At 35.7% G+C, this 27,854-nt stretch overlaps 1 protein-coding gene across 3 annotated transcripts in view; it reads right to left on the bottom strand.

The window, feature by feature from the left end:
• The window catches only part of SLITRK5 (SLIT and NTRK like family member 5), a 97,541-nt gene that overhangs the window by 55,053 nt on the left and 14,634 nt on the right, over positions 1–27,854 (bottom strand). For 2 of the 3 annotated variants that reach the window (XM_054011953.1, XM_054011962.1), the window contains one exon: positions 4,345–4,422. The exons of the other annotated variant lie outside the window; for it this stretch is intronic. The gene's annotated coding sequence lies outside the window, so the exon portion shown is untranslated. The remainder of the gene's footprint in view (positions 1–4,344; positions 4,423–27,854) is intronic. 3 annotated transcript variants of the gene reach the window in all.

The raw sequence follows: 27,854 nt of genomic DNA, 5'->3' as shown, positions 1-27,854 counted from the left end.
AAAGGAATATCAAAATTTACTCTCAATGGTGCAACCAGGGAGGTCTGGGATGCAATCTGAGGCAAAATATCTAATAGTTTTCTCCCAGGGTGGTGCTGCTCCACATCACACCTTTTAACAGGCTGTACCAAACAGGCACCATTTAGCTCAAAATGACTTCAGGTGCCCCATCTTTGGTCAGGTTTGATATATGAGAAGGTCTACTTAAGAACATAAGAATGGCCATCCTGAGGCAGACCAATGGTCCATCTAGTCTAGTGTTCTGTCTTCTGATGATAGCCACTGCCAGATGCGTCAGAGAGAATGAACAAAATAGGGCAATTTATCAAGTGATGCATGCCCCGTTGTCCAGTCCCAGATTCTGGAAGTCAGAGGTTTATGGACACTCAGAGCATGGGGTTGCATCTCTGACCATCTTGGCTAATAGCTGTTGATGAACCTATCCTCAATGAACTTACCTAATTCTTTTTTGAACCCAGTTATACTTTTTGGCCTTCATGAAATCCACAGGCTGACTGTGCATTATGTGAAGAACCACTTCCTTATGTTTCTTTTAAACATGTTGACTATTAATTTCATTGGGTGACCCCATGTTCTTGTGCTATATGAAGAGGAACATAACTCCTCCTTATTTACTTTCTCATCAACATTCATAATTTTATAGACCTCTATCATATCCTGTCTCTTTTCTAAAATGAATAATCCCAATCTTTTTAATTCCTTCTCCTACAGAAGATGTAGATAGACAGATAGATAGATGGGTGACCAAAACGGCACACATTATTCAAGGTGTGGGCATGCCATGGATTTATAGAGAGGCATTATGATATTTTCTGTCTTATTATCTGTCTTATTATCTAATGTTAAGGTTTCTTAACATTGTTAGTTTTTTTGACTGCTACTGCATATTGAGCCGATGTTTGCAGAGAACTATCTATGATGACTCCAAGATCTATTTCTTGAACGGTAACAGCTACTTTACACCCCATCATTGTGTATGTATAGTTGGGCTTATGTTTTCCAATGTGCATTACTCTGCATTTACCAACACTGAATTTCATCTGCCATTTTGGTTCCCAGTCACCCAGTTTTGTGAGACTAGACACTGATCATTTCTTTCAGCCCTAGTCATACAGTGCAACTCATCTTTATTTTCTGTGAAATATTTCATGTAAACTTTCTCACAGAATGCCTTATACATGTAACTAATACAGAATTTAATACAGTATAGCATGGGGAGACGAAAAATTAAGACACAAGAGAGAAAAGAAATTGGATGTTTTCCAGTGGGATTTGAAAAGAGCTGGACTGCTGGTGAATCAGAAACATTAAAGAAAGAGTAGATGAGCAGCGGGCTAGAAAACTGATCCTACTCCAACTGAAGTTAATGTGAGTTTGCCACTGACTCCACTAAGAGTAAGATCAAGCCCTGTGATAAGCAGTATGAAGTGGACGGCGGCAAATTCATGCATGGTAGTTGTATAGTGGATTCTAAAATTAAAGGAGAACCAGAAAATATATCTGAGAATCATGGCGATGTGATCTAGGTAAGAACTTGACTTCAATGGAAACTACTGGGAACTGACCACTTTTGAAAATCGTGGCCAGCATTTTCAAGGTGCTATGGTCAGACTCCATATGTGTGTGTGGGAAGGGAGGGCACAAGGGCAGCATAGCTTTCTTCCCATTGTCCACTCCTAAAAAGGCATTTCTATAGCAACTCCTTTAATAGGGTCATTAAAATTTAATTTGAAATTAAAATCCATAACAGAAACCAAGTCATCACAAAAGCAAGGGTCATATGCTGACACAGAGATTGACAAAGATGTTGCTGCTGATTCTAGTGGTAATGTATCAACTAATACATATGATGACATTGAAGCTGAGGAGGAGGGTCAAACAGTGAGGGTGATTAAAATTAGAAGGTGCAGAGGAGCATATTAGAGACTGAGCAGCATGGGTGCACTATATTGCTGCCCTGGGGAATTCATTGTCTCATGTTCTGGCATTTAGGGAAGAGCTGCTTCTGCTGCCCCTGCTGAAGACAAGTACCCCACTACATGGAAAATTATTAATGGAGAAGGGTACAGGCCACTAAGTACACCCCCAAAATATATGAAAATGCCAGGGTTGGATTTCTGTGTGGAAATCATGAATTAGAAAACCCCTGTGGTTTCACATCATTTCAGCCCAAAAGCAAATTAATCTCAGTTTGAGTTATGGGTGTCATTCAAACCAAAACTAAGAGCGAAATTTGAGGATGGATTGAAATGAAAGGATATGTTCATTTAAACCCCTGCTAAGTAAATCTGGTTAATTTCATATTGCTTTTGTCATTTCTTAAAGATATTTAAGGCCAGATTCTCATCCCCATACTCCACTAGTGAACCCACTGCACTCCACTAGCACTGTACTCCACTAGTGATCCCATTGCATTCAGTAAGACTCCTCTTGGAGTAAGGCACTATTTTATTCAATGAGGTAATTTTCCAACAAGAAAAATTGCAAAGTGCTTTACAAATAGTGGTCCTACTTCTTCCTTCAAGGAAGCTGGCTAAATTCCCATTAATATCAATGTAAGTTGGGCTATTGTATCTGAGGACTGAAATGAGTCTTAAATACAATTTGCAGGAAAGGGATTTTACAAACCAGTCATTTAATCACCTTTTTTTTCCCAGTTTTGATTTTGTAACTTTTTTTTGTTTAAACTTTGAATTTCAGAAAAATATCCACAAAAGTTGCTTTTTTAAAAATATATATATAAATATGACTTTTACCTTTTTTTAAGCTTATCGGAAAAAATATAACATCCAATTTAAACTAGAGAAGAAATGAAGATTAATTTCAAGATGGTGTTGAGATTGAAATGATTACCCTGATCTTTCAGCAAATTCCACAGTGAATTATCAATGACTCATTTAGCACACTGTAGAACATATAGGCCTATAGTAATATAGACATTAAGTACAGAATTTAATCTGCTGTATTTTTAATAAATGTATATTAATGGAATTTAAAAATGTAGTTTTTGAAGCAGCTTGTCTATGAGTTTTGATAGAGTGAAATAACCTTTCACACCATTCGACAGTTTCACAGACAGAGTGGCAGTTCTGTAATTTCTTTCTGTAGTCATGAGATCTTGAGAAAGTGTGAGCATGAGACATGTTAATGAGTAGGAACAATGACATTTTTTTCTAATTTAAAGCACAATGGGGCATAAATTATTATCAGAAAAGTGTCCTTACACTACATAAGAACATAAGAATGGCCCTATTGGGTCAGACCAAAGGTCCATCTAGCCAGTATCCTGTCTTCTGACAGTGGCCAGTGCCAGGTGCCCCAGAGAGAATGAACAGAACAGGTAATCATCAAGTAATCCATTCCCTGTCGCTCATTCCCAACTCTGGCAAACATCCTGGCTAATGGACATTGATGGACCTATCCTCCATGAATTTATCTAGTTCTTTTTTGAACCCTATTATGGTCTTGGCCTTCACAACATCCTCTGGCAAGGAATTCCACAAGTTGACTGTGCATTGTGTGAAGAAATACTTCTTAATAGTCTAATGTTAAATTGTGACTAATAGTAAAAAAGTTAAATAATTAACCCTGACTGCTGACTCAGATAAGGTTGAGACAATGTTGGGGGCGTTATCTCTGTTATTCTCTTGTTATTGCTTGCTTAGGATAAACATATAGTTTTTTGGACATGAGAAAGAGCAGTCTCCTAGGAAGGAGGAGCCAAGAGTGGACCAGGTCAGACTGATTTCATTTGACCAGGCTTGGAAAATGCAGTTGGGGCATAAAACCTGTGATCTCCTGATTTCCTTAGAAGATTGCTGGGGAGATCCTACTGGATGTTACTAGCTTGAATCTCAACCTTAAAAGAACAGGTAAATGAGGAAGCAATGTACTCCTCCTGAGGTAACCATGATAACAACCAGATGGCTGATACTTCTATTTTCCCTGAGTTGGTCCTGAGAAAAGTGGAGACGATGATCAGACAGTTGACCAGAGGACTACTCATGACAATACCTGAGCCATAAGACATTGTCTTAGTCCCCAAACTGGAGTTCCTGACTGACTCTGAAGCTCCACTAACCAAACAAGTCAAAGAGCTTTTTGACTCTTTTCCTGAGTAATTTTTCTTCTTTTTGTTTCTTTAAAAGAATACCTGAATACCTATACAGGGATGCCTGCCAGGAAAAACTTGTCTTAGCCTTTTCAGGTGTGTGTATGTGTGAATGTGTTTGTGTGGAGGGGCAATAATAGTGCATTCATAAAAGCCCATAGTACAAGGTTACTACTGGACATAAATGGATGAAAATTCAAAGCAAATCTTACCATAGATCACTATAGACCATCCCGAAGTATGTAAAGATTCCAGATTTAACCCATTCTTTCCAAAAGGAAAAGTATATACTGCATAGAGAAAAAAAAATAAGTGAACCATTTTATCATTGGTGCTATATTATTTTTGTGATTCGATTGTTGATTATGTTCTTGCAATGATCTGATCACTTGTCAGTCTCAAATTGTTTCTTGTCAATTAACCAATTTTAATTCATACAATTGTTAAATCTTTTATTTGATTAATTTAATTTCCACTGTAAACTCAATCTGATTTTTATATTGTTTGATATGTAAAAGAAGTATAGTAAATTAGTTAGATTTATAGTTGATTATGCTCTTAAATAAAATCCATAGAATCATACTGAATTTGTTTTCTCTGATCTAATGACAATGATGTAATAACAACCTTAATTAAAGGGGCTTTAATTAAACATTAATAAAGTATTCAGTTCAGGTCCTGAAAATCTTATTATTATTACAACATCCATGTAGAATGATCTTATAAAGTCATTAAAGGGAAGTAAATGTTGTCTGATGGTTCAGTCATTGCACTAGGAATCAAGTCTAACTGGCTTTGTCACAGATTCCCTCTCTGACCTACTGCAAGTGACTTAGTTTGGGATTTTGAAAGTGATCTAAGGGAGTTAGATGCCCAGGAAAATTCTAGCTGTAACCTTTGGTTCCTCAGTTCTGCATCTGTAAAATGGGCATAACAATACTTTCCTTGTCCTTTTTTTGAGGACAAATCCATTAATGTTTATGACATACTCATATGCTACAATGTTGAGCACATTGGAAAAAACGATAAATATTCTTCTATTATTTACAGAAATCTCCAGCTGTATTTAAGTAGCTTTACAAAGCAATACATGCAGTTACTGACATGTTCTGTGCAATAGCACAATAACCTTGTCAATGTAGCTGAGGTAACAAGGTGATAATAAAATGATTTAACTGCATTCATATGTTATACTTAATAAATAGTTAACTGTCCAGAACCTATTATTCAGAAATAATATATTACCATGGAAGTGCTAACAGCCCTCATCCTCTCCAGATGTTAGACTGTATTATAGACTAGAAATTAATGAACTATGGAGGGCACTGTTTAAACCTGGCGCTCAGTAAGCGTTCATGTTTTCAACTGGCTTAAGAGGCAATTTGGCTTCTTCTTCTTCTTTTTTTTTTTCCTAAAAGGGGAGGGGGAGAAAAACATGACTAAATGTTTGCAACTGTATCTATTAGTGCTCAAGCTTTACAAACCTCCCAGCTGCCACTAAAACACTGGAGTTGAGATCCTGTTATAGTAAACAAAATATTTCCTGAAAGCTAAAAATATGCTGCTGCTTCTATTTCAGAGTTTGCCTGCAAATATTAAATATGGGTATACTTTTCTTAAATGTCAGGAATGGTTTCCAACAACATTTTTGTACAATATTATTCTCTTTCCTATCAATTATGCCACATTGTTGTTACATTGCAATGTCATGTCTACTGCAGCATTCTATTTTTACACATTTTAAAATGAAAGAGGAGAACTAAATTAATCTTAAGAAGAAAACCATTCTGACAAATTTTATATGTAACTTAAAAACAACCTAAATATCTGAAATGCTTGGTTTTGCTTTGTCAAAAAATATCTTTATGGTTCCAAGAGAAATTATGCAAAAAAAAAATATTTCCCACTCAAAATACAAATGTTAAGGCCTTGGAGCTGCAATTAGAGTCACATGAACAGATCTTTGCATCCATGAGGAATTTCACCAAGTACAAGGGTTCATTCTTGGGGATCTTATTGCAGGATAGTAGATTCAGTAATATTCATTCAAAAAGCATAGTTCTGTGGCTGACGGTTACACAATCCCCAGAAATTGCAGACCATGGCTCCTTCTGAGGTTGACACACACAAAAGGTTATCTTACTATACTCATAACAAAGTAATAACAAATTGCTCTGTGTGCAAAAATCTCCTATCTTCCAGTCCAAAGGTGACTGGAAGATAGGAATTTGGCATAAATGAACCATCCATATATAGTTACTCTCCATGAACACTTCTTATTGCCTTTACTCACCCTTCTCTACTTCAGTCTTGATACAGAAAGGCCCTGAGTTGGTGTGAATTTACTGCATGATAACAGGTACAGTATGGGGTCAACAATACCAATGTGGCCTGAGTTTTTTACTTATTTTTACTTCATTTACTTAGTAAAATGAAAACATGAAGAAAAGAATATTGTAGCGAATAGGTGAGAGAAATTATCCCCAGTGGCCTCTTCCCACTGGGTGAAATTCACCCTGTGCATGGAGACAGTACCAGGCCCAAAAGTCACACTTAAACCATCAAACCAGGACTTAAATGGGATGCCAATATTAATTAAGATCCGCAATACCTATGGTCACATGGGTGAATTTCACCCACCATTGCGAGCCCTTGACTATTCGCTCTTGGCTGAGGAGAATGGTTTTTCCCTGCCATTTACGTCTCTGTCAATATCAGGAAGGGAGAGGCAAAAGACTGATGCAAGTGTATTTTCCTAGCTTACCACAGGATCAGATATGTGAGCTACAGAGGAGTCCAACAACAGATTTTGGACTATCAATGCAATAAAGTTCTATCACTTCTGATAATCTGAGTGAGAGCAACTGAGTAAAGGCAGAACTTGCTGTACTCATCCCCACTCTATGATGTCAGTGTGACTCTATGAATAGATCTGGCCAAATAATGGTAATCAAATAAGTTATTTGATGAATTTTGCAATATTTGCATGTCATTCAGCAAATATGTCTACACAGTAGTAGCCATAGCTGGAGGGCTAGGTGAGCAGTTCATGAAAATATATGTATTTTGAAAAATGTTCTATCTAAAATATTCATGACTGTCTAATTTTTTGTGTGTATCCATCACATTTAGCCATGAACATACTCAACAGCAGTCTCCAAACAGTCCTCACAATAGACCAGCAATAACAAAGCATTGGTAACGGGGTCTGGATATCTATATTGTCTTACCTTTAGATCATTAATTTAAATACAAGCCAGGGTGTATAGCTATAGCCAACTGGTACCCATGTTGATAGCCTCAGCAAAGACATCAGGGTTTGAATAGGCAAGGAGATAGAATTGCAAGAAGAGGTACATTTAGTACAGGATGAGGTACATTGGCACAGCAGTATGGGAGGGTGTTGCCACAGTTCTTCTCTGGCCATAGAATGGACTTCAGTTTCCAATACAAATAATAATTCAGTGCACTTCACAAGCACTAAATGAATATGTAATCTGATCCAAAGCCCACTGAAGTTGATGTAAGCTTTTTCATTGATTCCAGAGAGCTTGGATCAGGCCATTAAAATTAAGAGTATGACTGAGATATAAAGAAAGATTAAGCTTTAAAGTCAATAGTAAGTCAAATTAATTTAATTAATTAATGTGGCCAGATGATGGCCATTTTCATAGAGTACTTCATTTTAATTTTAGTAAATCAAACAGACTCTACAATGCTGATAAATGTTGTATAGGAGCTGATAAAAGGCTCAGTCTTTCAGGTTCAGACTTTTTCAGTGAAAATAATATTGAGTTTCTTGGTACTTTAGACACCATGTTTTTGATTTCACGCATCATTTCCCACAGAAAATATGGGAGATGATGCATGAAATCAAAAATGCATGAAATCCGAAATAAGTATGATTTAAGTGAACATTTGAAGAGGAACTCCACCTTTTATGTTAAAGGCTGAAATTTATTTTTCATAAGTGTGAAGCTCTGATTAGGAATCTCTCAAGTCAAAAGAGACTTAAAAAAATTACATTGGTTGAAAAGATAAATGTGTTTCTTCTCTGACTAGATTATTCATCCTAGAAATAATAATTTCAGTGGTCTACGTTGTCCCCCATCTCTTTGATTCATACATAGATGAGACGCTCCACACACAGATCTCTCCTCTTATACATGCACATGCAGGGCAGGTTCCAGGGGCAGTCTATCAGTGCAGTCACTCTGAGTGTCAGCTTTCAGGGAAAGCTGTACCACTGAGCCACTTAGCCTTTTTTTTTTTTAATTTCCCCTGACTAATTGGATGGCCTTTTTGCTTTTTCTCTGCCACTCTGTTGGGGATAGGGAGGTGGGAAGGAGGAAGGTGAAAACATCTTCCATCCTGACTGGCAAAACACCTAGGGCTGTTCCCGCCCATATAGAATTGTGACTTAACCAACTCCATGGTATTGGACCCTTTGGCGGTCCATCCATCATTTGGAAGTCCACATTGGGGAAAAGGGCAGAGAGTGTATAGGGCAAAGGGATGTGTGGGCAGGATAAGGGATTTAGAAATATCCTTCCCCTGATCCTGCCGAAATCAGTCAAAAATTATAATACAGGATAGGGGTAATTATAGTCAGAGGAAACCCTGAGTATCACTACTTCAGTACAACCATGCTGACATGGAGCCAGGAGACTGTAACAGATCAGATCTTGTGCAAAGTCACAGAGTCTCTGTATACATCGACCTGATCTCCTGAGGATCTCTGGAATTTGCCAGCACTGGGGACAAGGCCATGTGACCTTTCACTGGGGAAACCCCATCCAGTATGGAAGAAAAAAGCAGGAGCTCCTCAAGGGGATCCTCACAGAAATTTCCTCCATTAGGGCTACTTCTTACATATTTTATGTTGGAAGAGGGCTATTCAAGCCAATTTCTCTTTCTTTGTCCCATCAATCTGAAGTGATTTAAATATCTTATCTAACATGCTGAATATCAGCATTCTAGATATTTCACATTAAATCTCCCCAATCCCCTACTCTAATATTAAGTCACAGTTGCCTCATATTATTACAGTTACCACATCCTAATATCCTAACAAGACTACTACTTAGATATTTTTGCACAGAATTATTTGCATTTTGTATGTTAAATAATATATTGAACAAGTTTTGTGGGTGGAGGTTTTAAAAAATATTTTCCATATAATGTTCCTCATTTTAGTTTGACTTGGTATGGCTTTGCTATGGCCTGTTAGAATGGGTGCTATAGCCAATGCCTTCTCACTATTCTTGAAGTTGCATGTTTTTACCAAGGTTGGCACCAGCACACTTCAGAGGCTGGATCTAAGATTTAACTTCCTGCTTTTAGCTGGAATGACCTGGATGGTAGGAGAGTCTTTACCCAGACCAAAATAAGGGGTTAATTCCAAGTGAATTAAACTAAATATTAAGGCCATTTTAATTCTGAATGACTGGCCACACAGGGATTTAACGCAGTTTAACAAATTCACTTTAAATTCACACCTTTAGTTAATTCAAACTAATTTTCTTGAGTGTCCTGTTGTGATAATTGGGCCTATAAATTTACCCTAATTGTGAGCTCAACTGTGAAAAGTAAGTGAAAGTTCATAAAATGTCACAGTAACCTATAATAACAAGTGTTGATAGGGAAAGGTACAAAAAAGAGACACAAAGACTGAGTTAGTCCAAATGAAATGGCTAAATGATATAATTTAAGGACTGTATTAAGATCAAACCTGGTAAACAAGAAAAGCATGAGACTGGAAATCAATGGACCAAAATTGGTGTGTCAGAAGTTAGGCCTAATTGGTGAACAAAATAATGAGGGGATAGAGTATTCTACCTCTCACTTCCTCTTGGGATACCCCAAAAGAGACTCTGAGGGAAAAGTTGGCTACCACAACGCCGGCTGACTGAAAACCAGTAGAAGGGAAAGGAGTGAGCTTCACCATTCTGGCTGCCAAACCTGCAGTCTCCTAGTTCTCTGGACTGCAGTGTGACACTATTGTGCTTTTTTCACTCTAAATCTGAAAGATATCCAGTACAGACCAACCAGGACTTAGATAGTTTTGCCTCCTCTGCTGGCTCTGGCTAAATTCCAACTACCACCTGTGGTGTGATACTTTGTTACGCTCCCCACCCCCACCTCCCAACTGTGTGTCATTTTTTCCCCTTTACCTTTGGTTGGTTGGGCAGTTTGTTTTTTTAATAAGATTTTGGGTTAGTCAGCCAAGGCTGAATATTTTACAACACTCCTGTAAGTCTGTGATCAGAAAAAGGCAGCTAAAAGCAATGCCCTAAACAGCTTGACACTGGTACAAGTTTGGCAAGTCTTGAAGTGGCTGATAAGACCCTGTGCTGTGCTGGTGTTTTTCTAGCAGTAAGGTTGAGAGTGACAGCCAACACCAGTGATGGATGTTGCATTTCTTTGTTATTTTTTTCATTTCCCTCTTGTATCTGTTTGTCCTGTTTTGTCTTCCTGGAAACAATATCAGACTTTAACAACAGAAACAATGACAGCTCCATCCCATCTTTCTTAATTTCTTCACTTTTCTCAAGAAAAATGACACTTTTCTCAACAACAACAACAACAACAAAAAGACAGAGACTGTCAAATAAGCCTCTCTGCCCCCCGCCCCAAAAAATAAAAATAAAAATAAAACACCTTTATACATCTGAAGAGAAAAGGAAGAAGGGATGCTGCATTTCAAATGCTGTAACTTTTATTCCTTCTTTTCTCTAGCTTTATTAAAAGGTTTAAAAGGATTTTTAATGGTGTGTTTGTCATGGTACTAAGCTGGATAAGGTCTTTGTACACCAAATCCCAAATCTTGTTTAACACTGTTTAATGTTGGATAGTGATAGGGTCATGTTAACACCTCTGAGTCCGTGGGTCAGCTAAATTAATACAACATTCCCCATGTAGAAAAGCTGTAAATTTAGTGTGCCAAGCCAGTGACTGTTGTTTAAAGCATATACAAGCATATCAAAAGGGAGTTTATTTTTCTTTTTCTCACTGATTTAAATAAATAATTCAAGATTGTATGTGAATTTTGCTAAATTGTTTTCTCTGTCTTCTACATACTACTTATAGAAGACGATTCCAGCTCTGCATAAAGGTGTTTATGAAGGATCCATGAACAATTTTAAGTAAGTTGAATGGGACCATCTTTATATAAATGTATGTAGTCAGTGACACATTAATTCTTTCAGTTGCCTTACAACAAGAATAAACATTAGTACCACAATTCATTCTACCTAAGGGCAGGAAGATATTAAAACTGGTGCTCACACACACAATGATTTCGCACCCAGAAAAAGAAAATTAGAACATTATTCATTGTGTAATGTAAATATGCATAAAAAGAGAATAAAAGATAAAAAAAGGTAACTAATTTTAAACCCAGCACAATATTATTACCACACAAACAGTTTTCCCAATAAGATGGCTGCCCTCAGTAAAAAAAGGAACAAGTGTTTCTACAAGTATATATGGAGAAAGTACTAAAAAGAAAGTAGGTCTATTGATAAATGAGGAAAGATATTCAAGTCTCATATCTGTTGAACTAATGAGCTTCTTTGCTAAATTTTCCTTCATAGCAAAATATAAAGGCAGGTGGAGCCTATCTCTTCTCACTCAGACAAGTTTTGCACCACTGTAACACTTCAGTGGAGCTACTTCTGATTTGCATTGGTGTGAGAGGAGCATCAGGCACTTGGAGAAATAAGAAATAGTGACATTCTTGTAAAATCTATTAAAACAAAACAGATATGGTAATAGATGGGAAATCTGAGAACACACTAAATTCTATGTACCCTTACCATCAATTTAGTGCCCTATATAAAGCCAAATGACCATAACAACACTCTGGGTTCAGTCGGACAAGAAAGACCTGAGTCATTCCATGGCATCTTGCTTCACCAGTGACAATTTTTTGGAAGCAGGACTGAAATATTTGGTGACTTGTAATATCAAATGCCAGAGATAGATCCAGTAGAATAGGTAAGGATGTATATTACTTGTCAATTGAGAGAAGGTCATGCACCAGAACAATAAATTCACTACCTTCCCCAGAGCTGAAGACTGTGTAGAATCCAGAATGCTAACAACTAATAGGTAGTGTTACAGAACATTTGGGGGCTTTTTTTGTTAGTGACTTGTTTAGTTTGCTTCAAAAAAGGGTATTTAGGCAGATAGTTTGCACTGTCTCTGGTGCTGAACAATGATTTCTCTATTATTAATTGATGTATTGTATGTTTAGAGTGCAGGGTGGATTCCCATTGTCAAAGAAGAGTTGGCAGTCTCTGTTATCAGGTATTTTCTGTTCTTTTCCATTCAGGAAGTAGAGAGGTCAGAATGGCAAGTTTCAGCCATCAATGTTTCTCTGACTTACATTTATTTCAAAGGGCCATGTGGAACATTGTCATTTATGGTACAAACAGAATATGTTTGCAGCCACTTTTCTGAAATATGTACTTGCATGAAACAAATAAGGACTCAGTGAATTTGAAAGTAAAGGATACAGTATAGCAACAGCAATGGTAGACAGGCTAGTCTAAGTTGCTCTCAGATACCACAGTTAGTAGTGATATTTCAGTGCATAAAAGCTATAGTAGTAAGGCAAAAATTATTTGATCCATGCACAAATCTACACCATACTTCCACCCAGAATGTGACGGATTTTACATTGATAGTAGTTAAACATGTGAAAGATTACAAAATATTACTATTCTTTACCTGTATGATTGACCATAGTTTCATGAAACAGTAGAGCTAAGCAAACAATGAAAAAAATTATTAACAAATATGGAGTTCAAACCTCAGCTCCTCCCAATATCCCTTGGATGCAGAAAGATGAATGGGTAAGGGGCTACTGCAAAGGAGCTTTTTGTGGTTCCTCAATCATGGGGCGAAGCCGGGGAAGGTATAGTTCTTAGCATAATTTAAAAGAGCACAAGGATTACTCTGAATTAACCTCAGATTCCTATGGAGCGATCATCCAGCTGGAGATTGCCACAGTGCAGTCCTGATCTGACCATCCTTCCCAAGAAACACTATATGCTGGGACCTGGAGAGAAGTGATATAGGGTCCAGTAAAAATTACCCTTTTTTATCCAGAAATTCAATTGTTTTGGGAGGAATCCAGAGCCAGTGGCAAAAGGGAGTCAAAGGAAGTCTGGATGGATCCAATTGTATTTTATATTTTAAAAAAATTCTTGCAATTCAAATATATTCACTAATATGTGTGAAATATTTACCCACACCTATGAACTGCGAAAAATAATATATTTGAAAATGATCTCAGCATTACCTGAGGAAAAAATAGTCAATGAATATTATTTGACTAATTGTATAACAGAGCACCTTCAGAAACTATTGTCCAAGAGACTGCTGATTGAAAAACAGATTGACATTAACAGGACCAAAATAAAGGGTGAAAACTGTCAGTGTAGCTGACATTAAGAAAGCCAATCAAGCAACATATGTATATATAGATGAGGCTAAGCATTTCATAATAAGAGCCACATTCTCCTCACTTATATTGGTATTATCTCACTGAAAAATTCAGAGATAAGAGAAGTCTGAGAGGTGAATTAGGTCTAAAATTATTCAATAAAGTTACTTATCGTGTTTCTATTGCACACATCTCCCTTGTGTGTAGGTTAACCTATTCCAGCTTGAGTCTTAAATAGGCAAAAGTCCCACTGACTATAAAGGTTGGAGTAAGAATTTGGCATAGGATCATAAAAGTTAGAGGTGGAAATGACCTAATTAAATTGGCCATATAGTCAATTCACAGCCAATTAGGGATTATCCTTAGAATACATTTTCCAATGCTTTTTCTGTTCCAGTTTTAAAATGATGTGTTTTCTGCAACTTCCATTGGACGATTATTCCAAAATTTAAGAGATGTTACCATCAATATTTTTTTCTTTATTCTTAGTCAGTTCTTTTCTTAATTTAATCTTATTTATCCTAGTTAAAATCCATAGTAACACATTACATATTTCTCTCACTCCTTAGTGATTTCACTTTTTCAATACTAGTAGATACTTTGTCCCTTAATTGCCATTTACTTAAGCCATACATATTTAGATTTTGTTTTCTTTCTCCATAAATCAGTCCCACCAGACCCTTAATCATTTTTGTTGCTCTTTGAACTCTCTTCAGCTTGTCAACATCTCTGGTATATTGAAGTACATTAAATTATTATTTAATGATTTATGTATCACCTTTTACAAACCTCAGAGCATTTTACAGAATTACAAACTAGGCATGTGTAAAAGATCACCTCTCCAACCACTGAAATCTAGTGACCTGTCTGGTGCAACAGTCAGTACATACAGAAAGAAGAGAAGGAGAAAATTATCCATACCAATTGTTTTAATAAGGCCTGACCTAAACTCATGGAAGTCAATGAAAAGACCCCCACTGACTTAAATCAATTAGATTCAGAGCATAAATTGAATCTTCAGTAAATCTGATGAAAGCAATAATATTGCAATGGTGGGAGGAAAAAAACTCAAGAGGAAGCATTATAAAAAGTAAAAAAGCTTCAAAGATCAAAATAGAATAGTAAGGAGAAAATAGTATCGAACTATGCATGCCATATCTAAGGGAAGGAACGGAAAGATTCATAGCACATATCAGAGGGGTAGCTGTGTTAGGCTGAATCTGTAAAAAGCAACAGAGGGTCCTGTGGCACCTTTAAGACTAACAGAAGTATTGGGAGCATAAGCTTTCGTGGGTAAGAACCTCACTTCTTCAGATGCAAGCACATATGTTTGCTGATAATGATAGATATCATATGTATACCTTTGTTAAGGAGCTGAAAACTATACCAATGCCATTGGTTGGAGTTTTTATTTTTCTAGATCAAAATAGCACAGTAGTACAATCTGCTTGTAGGGTCACATATGGAAATACTTTAAATCGCAAAGTACAGTATACTGAAATATGATCTAAGAACCCAGTTAAAACTATCAATGAAATAACATGGTGAAAATGTCTTTTCCATGTGTCCCAGGTCACCCAGTACTGTAATAAGAAAAAGACATGAAGGTAAGAAGGGAAATGTCTCAAGCAAGACATTCAAGGGAATGTGTTATTGACAGACACTTTGAATGGGATAGTTTCTAGTGTCTCTTAGGGACAGCATTGTGACGGGGCAGGACATTGGCAAGTTGGGCACATGGTGTGATAATACAACTTCTAATAAAGAAAGATGTAAAAGCACATAAAAAAATATTCTATGGTCACAATACACATTTAAAAAAAAAAAAAAAAAAGAATGGTCCACTATAGTTGAGATAGAAATATAGATGCCACTGACTCATGGACTATATACTCCTAACATAGCAAATACTCAGCAGAAAAATATTTTCTGCCAAGCCCAGAGTTCTACTGTACTCTCCATACAACAGTGTCTAGCCCTTTGTCAGTGAATTAGTTAAAAATGATACTTATCTAAACAAAGATATGATATATATGGGACAGAGACAGCATACCACTGGTATTCATTTGTGTTGGGGGCAGGGATCAGCTGTCTTTTTCTTCCCCCTTCATCATATCAAGCGGAAGCTGATATTTCAACCATTCATGAGAATCCATTTGCCATATGCTGTACAACAGTAAAATGTTTCACAGATCATTTCATATCATGCATCAATTGCATATTACTGCTGTTCATTCCTTAATATTTTGTTTCTTCGGAGAATAGGATACATGCAGTGTGAGCTGTCCAGGACAGAGACTGTGTCCACTGCCTGGATTGTATTGTCTATGATTTCTTACATTAAACAAAATAATATCCAAAACCTAATGGCCATTAAATGAAAGGTCCATTGCAACTTCCACAGCTCCTTTGTTGGTTTCAAAACCTACAGAAGGAAAACAGCATCCCCTATATCCTCTACTGTATGTGTGTAAATGATTTGGACCCATACAAAGTGCATACTTTAAAAAATATATTCAAGCTCCTTATTAAAATCCTAGACAAAGCTTACATACTATGGTGGAATCTTCAGAAACTCAATGCAAATTTTTTGAAAAGACATCTGCTTGTTATCTTCTTAGTTTAAAGCTTAGGTTTTATTAAGAAAGAGATACTTTCATTCCAGAATGTAACCACAGAGCGATGTCATTTCTGTTCAGCATGCGCTTCAATAATGAAATAATGAAGATTTAAACTAAGAAGAAAGTGGTCTCTTGTATTAAAGGCCAGATATGGGTTACGCATGGAGTAGTGTATAACTTTCTGGGAGTCCATCTGAAATCAATGCAGGTATAAGATTCTATTCAAAGTGAATAAAGGTAACAGAATGGACCAAAATAAAAGTAATACTAAAGAGCATTTTGCATTTATCAGTCATTTCTGGAGTACTGGGGAGTAAGTTATTTTTATAACAGTTTGTAATCAAATTAATGTATAAAAATAATGTAAACAAAACTAAATTTGTTAAAACACAGAAAAGGTCCACCCACACTACTTCATTGACATCAATATGATTTGCTTAGGTTTGTCTGAGGTCAGGATTTGACCCTACATGCACTTTTAGAAAAAGCCACATAAGCGTCAGTCCACCATGATAGTGGTCTCAACCAGATCATCGCTCTCATTTATTGCCTAACAAAAGATGTGCGGGTACCTCAGACTATATGGCGATTTTGATTAACGCTATTTCAATGAACTTGCTATTTCATGACAAGTAGATTTCAGGACAGCAAACTACAACATACAATATAAAAAGGAGGTAGAGCATATACTCAGTACATTTTAGATCCCATATTCAAAAACATCACAGCTTCTGTATGCTGTTTTACAGCAGAGCGGGGTTGAATTAGAGAAATATAGAAAGGATCTCACAGTTATGTGAGTTCAAGTCAATTGCTTGTCAAATATCAATATTGAGGAAAAAGTATTTCCTGTGCTGATGTGAGAGGTCAGGTGGAAGAGAATGCGCAAAAAGTAATAAGAAAGAAAAAAAAATCCATCAGCCATAGAGTAAAATGCATCTAACCCAAGCAATGTTTAAACGTTTGGAAATATGATGCTATAAATATTCCCTCTGATGTGTACATGTTTGTGTGGGTCAGGTCGAAAGGACATTTTCAACAGAAATATTACCAATGCTCCAGCAAGCTGAAGATTTGGTATTCTGTGAACATCAAGAACATTTTAATGAGAGAGATTTTGGCAGCAAATTATTATCAGCCTGTAGTATTTGAAGGTCAACATTTTCAAAGTGACTTAAACCCTTCTTTTTAGTTGAGTTCACGACTCATGAGCAATTTTCTTACACAATCACTTGCACAGGCAAATGATAAAACCTGTATACACAAACCGTGTGCAGTTTTGTACATACAAATGCTCTTTGCATATGCAGATTCATACATTTGCATGAGTACATAAGCATGTGCAGAGCTGTGTACATAAGTGATTGTGCAAGCAAAATTGTGAGCACAAAATTCTTACCACGCCTGTTTCTATAGCAGCCTTCATATGTTTAAATTTTCCTTCTGGATCCCAGTTGGTTCTAAATCTTGGTCTTCCAAAGATAACAAAAAAAAAAAAATTAGCACCAGTAGGAATGTGTTAGTCCTTCATTATGATTGTGAAGGACCTATATATTGAAACAATTATCGAAAGTCTTGAGTATATATTTTTTTAAACATCTGGCCTATCCACCACCAAGGGGTTTCTTTAGGGTGACCAGATGTCCCGATTTTATAGGGATAGGCCTGATTTTTGGGTCTTTTTCTTATATAGGCGCCTATTACCCTCCATCTCCTGTCCCGATTTTTCATATTTGCTATCTGGTCACCCTAGGTTTCTTTGATATAAGTGCCATTAGGATTACCATCAATGTCTTTTCAATCAACCGGTCACATTAAGAGATTGACACTCATTAAAATGGACAACTACCAATCTGCACATTGAAGGAGAAGAAAGGGAATGTTATCCAATTTACTTAAAAAGTTAATGACATTCACCGTGGAGGATCAAAGCAATCAACTGCACCCTATATAAACCACTCCTAGCCCTTCAATCCATGTGCACAGCAAAAGGGGCTCTACAATGAAAACACATAGGGTGATACAGCTGCTGGAGCAATTTTTATAGTGCAATTGCTGAAGGCAGAAACCATGGATTTGGATTTTTATTACTATTTCAATCCAGGTGACAGCACCCCTGGCACCCCTAGTTCCAGGACCTATGTACAGAGGTCAGTGATGTGTGTGGGCTAGATGAGGAACCATGGGATTAGCATTTGAAAAGAATGAAAGGGGAAGCAGAGGTTACTATTGTAGGTCATAGGCTGGTGAAACAGCTGCAGTTGGTATGGGACCATGCTGCAGTTCTGTGCTCTAGCTTCAGTTGTGGGGACTTTAATCACATAAACTCTAATTATGTCAGCTTGATCAGGTGAAGTGATACTGCCATAGAAATTGCAATAAATGTGTTTTAAGATCTGGATTTATCTGGATGTTAGCATATTTTAATAGTATTAATCTAACTAGAAAAAATGTCTATTGTTCATTAGTTAAATGATAAAATATTAGTTAAGTGATAAAAAAGGCATCAGTCTTACACTATGGTTCTAGCTCCTGACTACCACATTTGGGTTTGAAACAAAATTTGCAAAACTCTAACGCACATGTAGTTTTGGATTCCCCTTGCATTTTGTCTACATTAATGACTTTTTTCAGAACAAGCACACAGATGGCAGTGATATGATGTTGAAAGAAAGTCTGTGGAAGTTTAAGTACTGAAGAAATACTTGAAACTTGTTAAACCACAAGAAAATACTAATCACAATGACATTATTATTATGTCTCTTATAATTATTTGTCATTATTATTTGTAGTCACTAGTTCCTATTCAGGATGTAGGCTCTATTATGCTAAGCACACCCTAGTGCAAGACATAGGACGACACAGTTCTTGTCCCAAACAGTTTAAAAATTCCAATCTCCATCAATTTAGTTGATATGCCAAATAAGTGTCAATATATAAATTAGATTAGCCTAAATCTATAAATGTACATTTACGATTTTTTGGCTTATGATTTAGTTTATCCATTGTACCCTCCACTTTTTCAGTGTTCTCTAATTCTCTGTTCCCTTTTGTTTGTGCATGCCCATCCCTTCTGCATTCTGAACATTTGACCTATTTCACACCAAGAAGCAGATTTATAAATGGTGGCATTCTTACAGTGAATGTCTCCTCTAACTTACACGGATCCAAATCAGGATTAATTGCAAGAAAGTCAATGGCGTTTAGCAATGCAAAACTGAGAGGAGCATCATAAATAAATAAATAAATGAAACAAAAAATTGCAGGAGATCATTGTGTCAATTGCTTTTGTAAAATTACAGAGACATAGAACATGCATAAGGGAAGACTGGTGTACCTGTTTTGTTGCAAGATGTGGTGACTATTTTTGTTACTATATTGGTAAAACCAACGTAGAAAAAAAGTCATTTTTATTTTAAGGAGAGCAAGCACATTGAAGCAGTTTACCCATACATTCATTTACACACATGCAAGCCCTCCAAAAACAATGGAGTTGCATACACGAAACTAAGACCAAAATTTGGCCCTGTACTTATAGAGGGAAAATGTTAATATTACTTCAGTCTCTCTGTCTTTCTCTCTTTCTCACACACACATACAGAGATCACTTTGTCTAGTGTGATTATATAGACCTGAAAATAAACACATACTTTACAATGCTGATAAGCAGAAATTTCTGGTATTGGTTGCCATATACATGCACAAAATGGCCATTTTCTTATCATCCTTTAACTCCTCCACTTGTCTGCCTGCCATTTTGCTTTCCCTCTCCCTTTGCTTTGTTTTTCTCTATATTTTCCCAAGGAGCAGGTTTCATTCAGGTCCTTGTGCTACTCCAGAGCCGCAGAGGAGAGCTACCTTTCACACCAGACTTTTTCTGAGAGGATACGGGTGAAATGGATCAAACGTTGGGGGGGGGGGGGGGAATGAGGTAAGGGGGGATGGTGGAAGCAGAGGAAGAGGTTCAGAGATAGAGGAGCACCCTCATGCTGTCTTCAGTGTCTCAGTATACAAGCTGCCTTTCCCTGATGAATCTTTCCTAAAATGCACAGAGTTCTTCCTCAAGACATTCTTCATTTCCTGGTACCTCTTATGTCATTGCATGCCTCACCGCACCCAAGCAGGTTCTACAATGCAAAAGGACTCTTCTCCTAAGGCCTACAGGCGTGATATTCCTCTGCCATAATGCAAATTAATAGACTTTTGTTTGTATTTCCACTTGGTGGGACTTATTTTTTTTAATTACACCAGTAACAATGAAGGTTATCTAATGATTTTTAATTAATGAACATTGTCATAGAATTCAGTGAAACTCTGCCACATAAATCATGGCATCTTGCTGTATAATTTAAATCTAATGTGCTGTATAGTACAGAGTTCCTTGTATATACACATATAAATATATACAGACACCACATACATCCATGATGCTGTATAATGAATAATAGACATATAAATATAAACAGATGTAGAGCTATATATATATATATATATATATATATGTTGTTCCCAAATATTTAATATTGTAAATTCAAAAAGATTCTTTGGATTATTTAGTACAGTAAACTCACTGTAAAGCTGATGTGTTAGCGTTATTTGATCTCTGTTCTTTATTCTTCTATAAAGAAAATTATTACAATATGGGAAAATGTATTGTTTTTTGTTGTTGTTGTTTTTGTTTTTTTCATTCCAATAGCAAATCGTTAGGCAAAAGTCTATGACTCAATCCTGTGAGGTTAAGAGTCCCCCCATTGAAGTCTGTAGACTTTTTTGGCAGCAGATCAGGTGCACAAATACTCAGGGCCCAAACCTGCAAACACATAGACATGTAAGTAACTTTAATTCCATGAGTTACCGATATTGATAGAAATGCCTTACAGTAGTGTAATCTACTTACATGTTTAAGTGCGTGGGCCCTAAACACCAGCAATCTGTATGCAATTGAAAAGTAGTATTTTTACTACTGAATTGCACTTTAATGTACATGCTATTTAACATCAAACCATTTGAAACCATTGAAAGAAGCAGTATCACTTGACAGTCTATGTTCCATATATAAAACACTTCTTAAAGGAATTAATCCTTTAAATTTCAGTTTAATAAAAAAATATGTAGAAACTTTAATAAGATATTACATTGGCAAAAACTGATTGTTTCATATTTTACATTAATGAGAAAAATGTGCAAATACAGTATGAAAATGTGGATTTTATCAGTTTCTCAGGCTACTACTGTACACTGATTATGCTTTTACAGTATAAAATGTGCAAATAATTCAACTAAACCCAATGTAGCTGGTTTCTAACTTTTTTTTAAGTCCACTAATATACTAACTTTATTTTTTTACATTAAAGGCAATATGGGTCTCAAAAAACTATTAACAGTATGAAATTTTTGTCCAAGTATTTGAATTAAATATAAAAGCCAGGTAACCAGTATGCAATATATTTATAGAGAAGATTATATTTTGCATACTAGCAAGATTTTTATTTAATACATTAAAATATATCTGAAAAAATTCAAACCATTGTATAATTGTATAATTTTTCTTAGGAAATATTATCTTCTTCTATATTGAGCATGTGTTATTTCAATGCCACTTTATAATACAGAAATTCATGTTTCCTGAAATGTTTACCTGTATGCTAATGACAAACAAATCATTCATGGAACTAAAGGGAGAAATGTTTCCAGAAAAGAAAAAGTATGTGCTATGCAGTAAAACCTTACAACAGAATTATTAATGGAGTAAACAAATATGATGCAGAGGCCTGAAGAATGAAATCCTACAGTCCTTTGCCGAGCAAGGCACACTTAAGCCAGGGCTGCAGGATTTGGCCCTAATCAGATATAATATTTTTGTAATACCAGTTGCACATATCAATTTCATATTGCATAAGTCACTCAGCCCTTTAATTAGCACACACTTGCTGCACAGAATTATATAAATTAAGTTATTTAAGGATTAAGGGTAACATTTGCACTCCTTACTCAGGCAGAACTCCCTCTGATTTCAAAGAGGTTGTTCCCTGACTAAGAAATTCAAGTTCAGACATTATGCAAGAAATAACTAAAGGAAATATAAAGATAAGATTCAATTACCATTACCCAGGAAGTAATTCTGTCCTGAGGTTAAAACCTAATCCTATTTTTGACTCAACTGCTAAATTCCTCCAGTTCTGAGTCATCAATTAATGAATGTCTGTTTCCTCATTTTATAAAAAAGATATTTCAATACCTCACTCTGCCATTTGATAGATGCTACAAACAGCAATCTATTAAGGAAGTCCATGACATAATAATCAGGAATTTTAAAAATATATTTATGAACTTAATATACTTTTTAGAGTTTTGTAAACATGTTTGAAAGAAAAAAAGAAAAACATACAGTCCCTAATCTTAGATATTTCTGAACAACTGTCTGTACATTTTGTAGATTTGATGCATTATATAGGGCTTCTGTTTTGGGGTTTTATCAATTTCATTTTGGGCAGTTATTTGTTAGCAATTTTTGAGTTTTATGTAAATGTCCAAAAATCAGAAGGTTTGGGGGCTTTCTCTTTGCATATACCATAAAGAGTAATTTCTTTGTAATGTTCCCTAGTGCACTTTCACATAATACTGTTTCAAACAGCACTATGTTAAAGTGCATCAGGGAACCTTTAATGTGCACCAGCAAAGTCTATATGGAACAATTCATGCACAACACATTAGTGCACTTTAGAAATCAGACTCCATAGTCCGCATTACTGATCCGTGTAGACAAGCCCTTAGATATAAACAACCATTTCCAGGGCTTTTTCTGGGGCTTATTGAACAAACATTAATTTCTTCTTCTTTTTTTCTTCTTTTTTTTTTTTTTTGGTATGGGAAGTATTTTATTTGGTTAAAACCAAAAATCAGAAGTCCTACATTATATCTGAAATACATAGTCGGGAAAGAAATTTTCATCAGATTCTATAAGATTGACCTAGCAGGAAAGTTGGTGAAAAAACAGGAGCACTTGTTCATTCAACCCAGATTCAGTATTTTCACAGATGCTTCTACAGTCATGCTGTAATACAGGCTATGGAATATTATACTCCCAATAAGGGGAGCTGTTTAGTGTGTATACCTAAACATCTTGCCTAGAAGACAACCTCCATTAACACCATATTTCAAAGAGAGCTGCTACACAGCATTGCTCCAGTGATGCACTAGGGGTGCAGTATTCCTCTGTGAAACAACTTTAAGGCCTGCTCTCCTTGCATTCTGTTGCAGCAGAGCAAAGGCAGTTCAATTCCAAGCAGGAATTCTTGTGTATTTATTAAAGGTGACCTACAAATGATTATTTGAAAATTGAATTTGTGCCTTTTTTTCCTTCCCTCTGCTCATTTTTTACCATAGAAAGATCAAGGATGACAAGTTTTACCTTTCATGGCTTTGCTGGAGGATATCTTAGGGATTTCACAGAATCAGATTTTAAGGCCAGAAGACAGCACTATGAGCATCTAGTCTGACTTCCTCCATAACACAGGCCAAAGGATCTCACCCAATAATCTCTGTATCAAACCCACAATTTTCTGTTTGAGCTATCATATATATTTTAGAAAGATATCTAGTCCCGATTTAAAGACTTCATTTAATGGATAATCCAGCAGATTCCTAGATAAATTATTCCAAAGCTAATTACTCTCAAAGCAGTTTATTGTGAGCTCTCACATTCTGAAGCTTTAACAAAAACATCTTTCCCCCCAAAAAACTGTGTATTAATCATTAGATGTAAACAAGTGTTAACAAAAGCAAGCAAGCAGCCAAAGTACTTTACAAAGTCTGACTACAAAATTTTCCTCCCTTAGCAGCACAAGTTTCAGCCTTTTGTCAGCTGTGATGTTATAATTTAACTTATTCTCCTGTCACCATCAAATCTTCCTTGGGTAATAAACATAACATAACATTAAAAAAAAAGAGACTTTTTTCCAACAAAAATATTTCAGGCCCTCTTTAGGAATCATAAAGATTCAAAATAGGGTATAAACCCTTTTGCAATTTTATGCTACCCTTTTCAGGTCACCTTTAGTATTCCTGTAGTTGTGATAAGACAATCATATTGAAGGACCTAAATTCTAAAAAAAATCAGATTGGATGGCATAAGGCTTGCTTGCAACTGGCAGCCGAAGCATGAAAAATGCAAATCTTGCCCTAAGCCTCTTCTGGCACCCATAGTATAATACGTAAAATGCAGGAATATAGATGCTTGTGCCAAATACTAGTTTGAACACTCAGTGTCCCTCAGGCAGCAAAGAAATGTAATCAGCCAAAAAGTATGCAGCGTTGGGAGAAATTTGTTTTATTGTATTAGGAAATATTTTTCCAGCATTCTTCAGATAGACTTGAAATTATTTAGCTCTCATAGCAGCAAAAATTGTAAACCTGAGGCCAAAAAACTGGGTGTATGTCACTTTAAAGTCCAAAACATATTAGATGAACAATGAAAGTGACACCAAATTGATTAAAACTGCTGGAGATAATAGTTCCAGTACATGTAAAAATACTATGGTATAGTGTGTGTTGGATGAATCCTAAAATGGAAGTCTTAACTAAGAGCTGGGATATTGATGCTAGTATCTATTACATATTCCCATTGAACAAATTATATTTTGCCTAGTTAAATTCATCAAGCAATATCACCTGGATATAATAATATTCACTTTCTATCCTACATTGTTGAATAGTGTTGCTGTATATTGTTAAGCATTTTGGTGTTAGGTGAAGTGATCCTTATGCAGTTTTTATTAACTTATTAAGTGCCAAGTCTTGCTTCCATAGGCAGTGCTCCCGTTGACTGCAATAAGCAGGAGAAGGCATACATTTTGTAAGAGATGAAAGGTGTTATATGTATGCAAGACAGATTGTTATGAATTAGTTGTCAACAAACCCCTCTTGAAAATGTATGCTGTATTCACAGAATACCATATCTTAATTTCATACTTCAGTTTCCTGTAGCAATTTTAATACCTCTGATTAACATTTTTCCTGTCAGTGTGATTTTTTATGACACTATAATTCCAGTCTTTAAAGTACAGGATGTTCATACTCATGTAATAAATGAGGCTGGATGGATTTGTATAAAGTTATGCAAAGATAAGATAGGCCAAAACAACCTCCCCCCCTTCTCTCCAGACTGCCAGATTTTAAAAGCACCAAAAGTAGCTAGACTTTGGATTTGCATTACAAATGAAAACCTCTCTTACAAAGTAGATGTTTCTGTCAAATATAAAGGATGCTGTCAACTTAAAAATCATATTTTTATACAAACACATTTCTTTATCTATGTTATTAATAATAACTGGAGATGACTAAAAATTAAAGAACTGTTAAAGTCCAATGTGTCATTTTTTGCAGTGAAATCCATGGGAGCTGCAGATATTCATCATCTTTAGAAATCAAACATTCTTATTTAGGTGCCTAAATGTGGATTTAGAAGCCTATCTTCAGGCACCAAAGTTGGAAAAATGTGGTGTCTAACTGTACTTCATTCAGATCTTGCGGTCCCTATACAAAGATTTGGAAGGATTAGATTTTTATTGGTAAATATCACTAAATGTCGATGTCTCTGTATACACACAAACTGACTAACAGATATTTCCATTGATAATAATCAAAATTTACATATAGGCAACATAAGAAAAATATTGTTTGATAACTTAATAGAGTTTGACTTCAGGGAATTTACTTTGTATATTTTGACATGTGATGTTGACAATTTGTATTTGAATGGTTATAAAGCTTTAACTATTTGAATCTCAATGTCTACAATCATTAAATATTTATTGTCTGACCTCCACCATTGTCTGACGCCACCATAATTCCATACAACTGTGAAAATTTAAATAAATAAAATTAAAAAAGAATGCTTAAAAACCCATAATTTTGCACAAATGTGAACATTTGAACTAATAAAAAATGTAATCCATAAAATAAGCATCAATATCATGTCTAAATTATACATATATAAATGAATTTTGCCAAGTCTACTATGCATTAAAAATAATATTAAATAAATAAATAAATACATAAGTCACTGACTTTGATGGGAGTGCTACCTATGTAAAGAAGCAGTTTTGAGCCCTATTTATGTTTAGCCTTTTGCAGTGATTTGTACATTCAAAACACTGCATAGACATTGCCTAATTAATTAATACTTACAATACCCATAAGGGGAAGCTGGATAATTGTTATCATCATCAGCCCCAATTAGCAGACAAGTGCATTAAGACAAAAAAACAAAAGCATCCCCTACTGTAACTAAAGCAGAATTCAAACTCAGGCCATCTTGCTGGTCACCTTTGTGATCATTTCACTAGCCTACACCACTTTTCTCTCTGTATAAAACCTAATTGTACATTGTCTGAATGAGTACAAACGGAAAATTCTATTATGCTACCATGAAAACCTTTTTGACATTGTACAAGATTCTTCTCTTCTTCATCAGGGAAGCATAAAACTTAATTATAATAGGCCTAATCCTGCAGTCTTTAGTGGGGCACAGTTCCCAAAGTAGCAAATTGGAGATCAGACAAAGGAGTAACTCAGCACTGTAAGTGCAGTCCCCGTATTTTGGCTGGATCCTGCAAACACCACATAACTTTACTCACAGAAGTAGTCCCATTGAGTCCAATGAGATTACTAACATAAAGAGAGCTATATACATAAGAAGTTGCAGGACTGGGGCCTAGGACTGGACTTTTTTTTTTTTCATTGCTATGATAAATTATCTTACCATTGTATTTGAGGTAAAAATGAACTATAATGATTAATTAAGTGGTCAGGAGTTTGGCCTTATACTGTCACTGAGACTAGGAGATAAGGTCAGCTAAGAAATATAATGCAATATGGAGAGGGAAAGGATTTCATTAGACAACTACAAACTAAAATTATGAAGTTTCAGTCAATGCTGAAATTAGGAACTCTCACATTATGCTGATGATGAATAGAGATGGAAGTGACTCATTTTCAAACATTCAAATGATAAATGAGGTATGAGATATACATACTGTACCTTTTTCCAGATAATTCCACAATTCATTTGAGATTATATGATATATTAAACTTGGAGGAAAATAAACACTTCCCTTTTCTCCATAATAACATCCTCGATCCTGAAATCACACCTAATAAAAAACTGTACATCTTCAGAAAACTCCTGAGAGTCATTGGAAAAATTATAGAACACATTCAGTATATAAACTATTACATTGACAAAACATAATTAGCCAGTACAAACAAATTTAGAAATGTTACTTTAGCTATTCCTAATATTTGTGGAAACATGTTTCTGGAAAGTTTAACAATTTCATTTATCTTAGAAAAACATTTCTTTTTTATATTTTATGGAAGATTTGATGTGTATAAATGCACATTAGTAAAGACTACCATCATTTTAAACTCAGAGTAAGATATTGCACAACGGACCCAGTAGGTTTTACTGATCCTTTAGGTACTGTACTTGTTCATCTATTTTACAAGCAACTATTATTTGTCATGTCAAACAGTTGTAAAGGAATATTTTGGACACAATCCTACAATCCTTATTAGGGCCTTGTCTATAGGGATTGTCTTTTAATATTGTAGTTACCTTGGTGCAAAACACCAGTGTGCTTGCTTTGCA

The sequence above is a fragment of the Malaclemys terrapin genome, chromosome 1, assembly GCF_027887155.1.
Source record: "Malaclemys terrapin pileata isolate rMalTer1 chromosome 1, rMalTer1.hap1, whole genome shotgun sequence".
NCBI classification, from domain to species: domain Eukaryota; kingdom Metazoa; phylum Chordata; order Testudines; family Emydidae; genus Malaclemys; species Malaclemys terrapin.
Note: the sequence above shows the minus strand (reverse complement) of the source record. Positions and strands in the feature narration are given on the sequence as shown.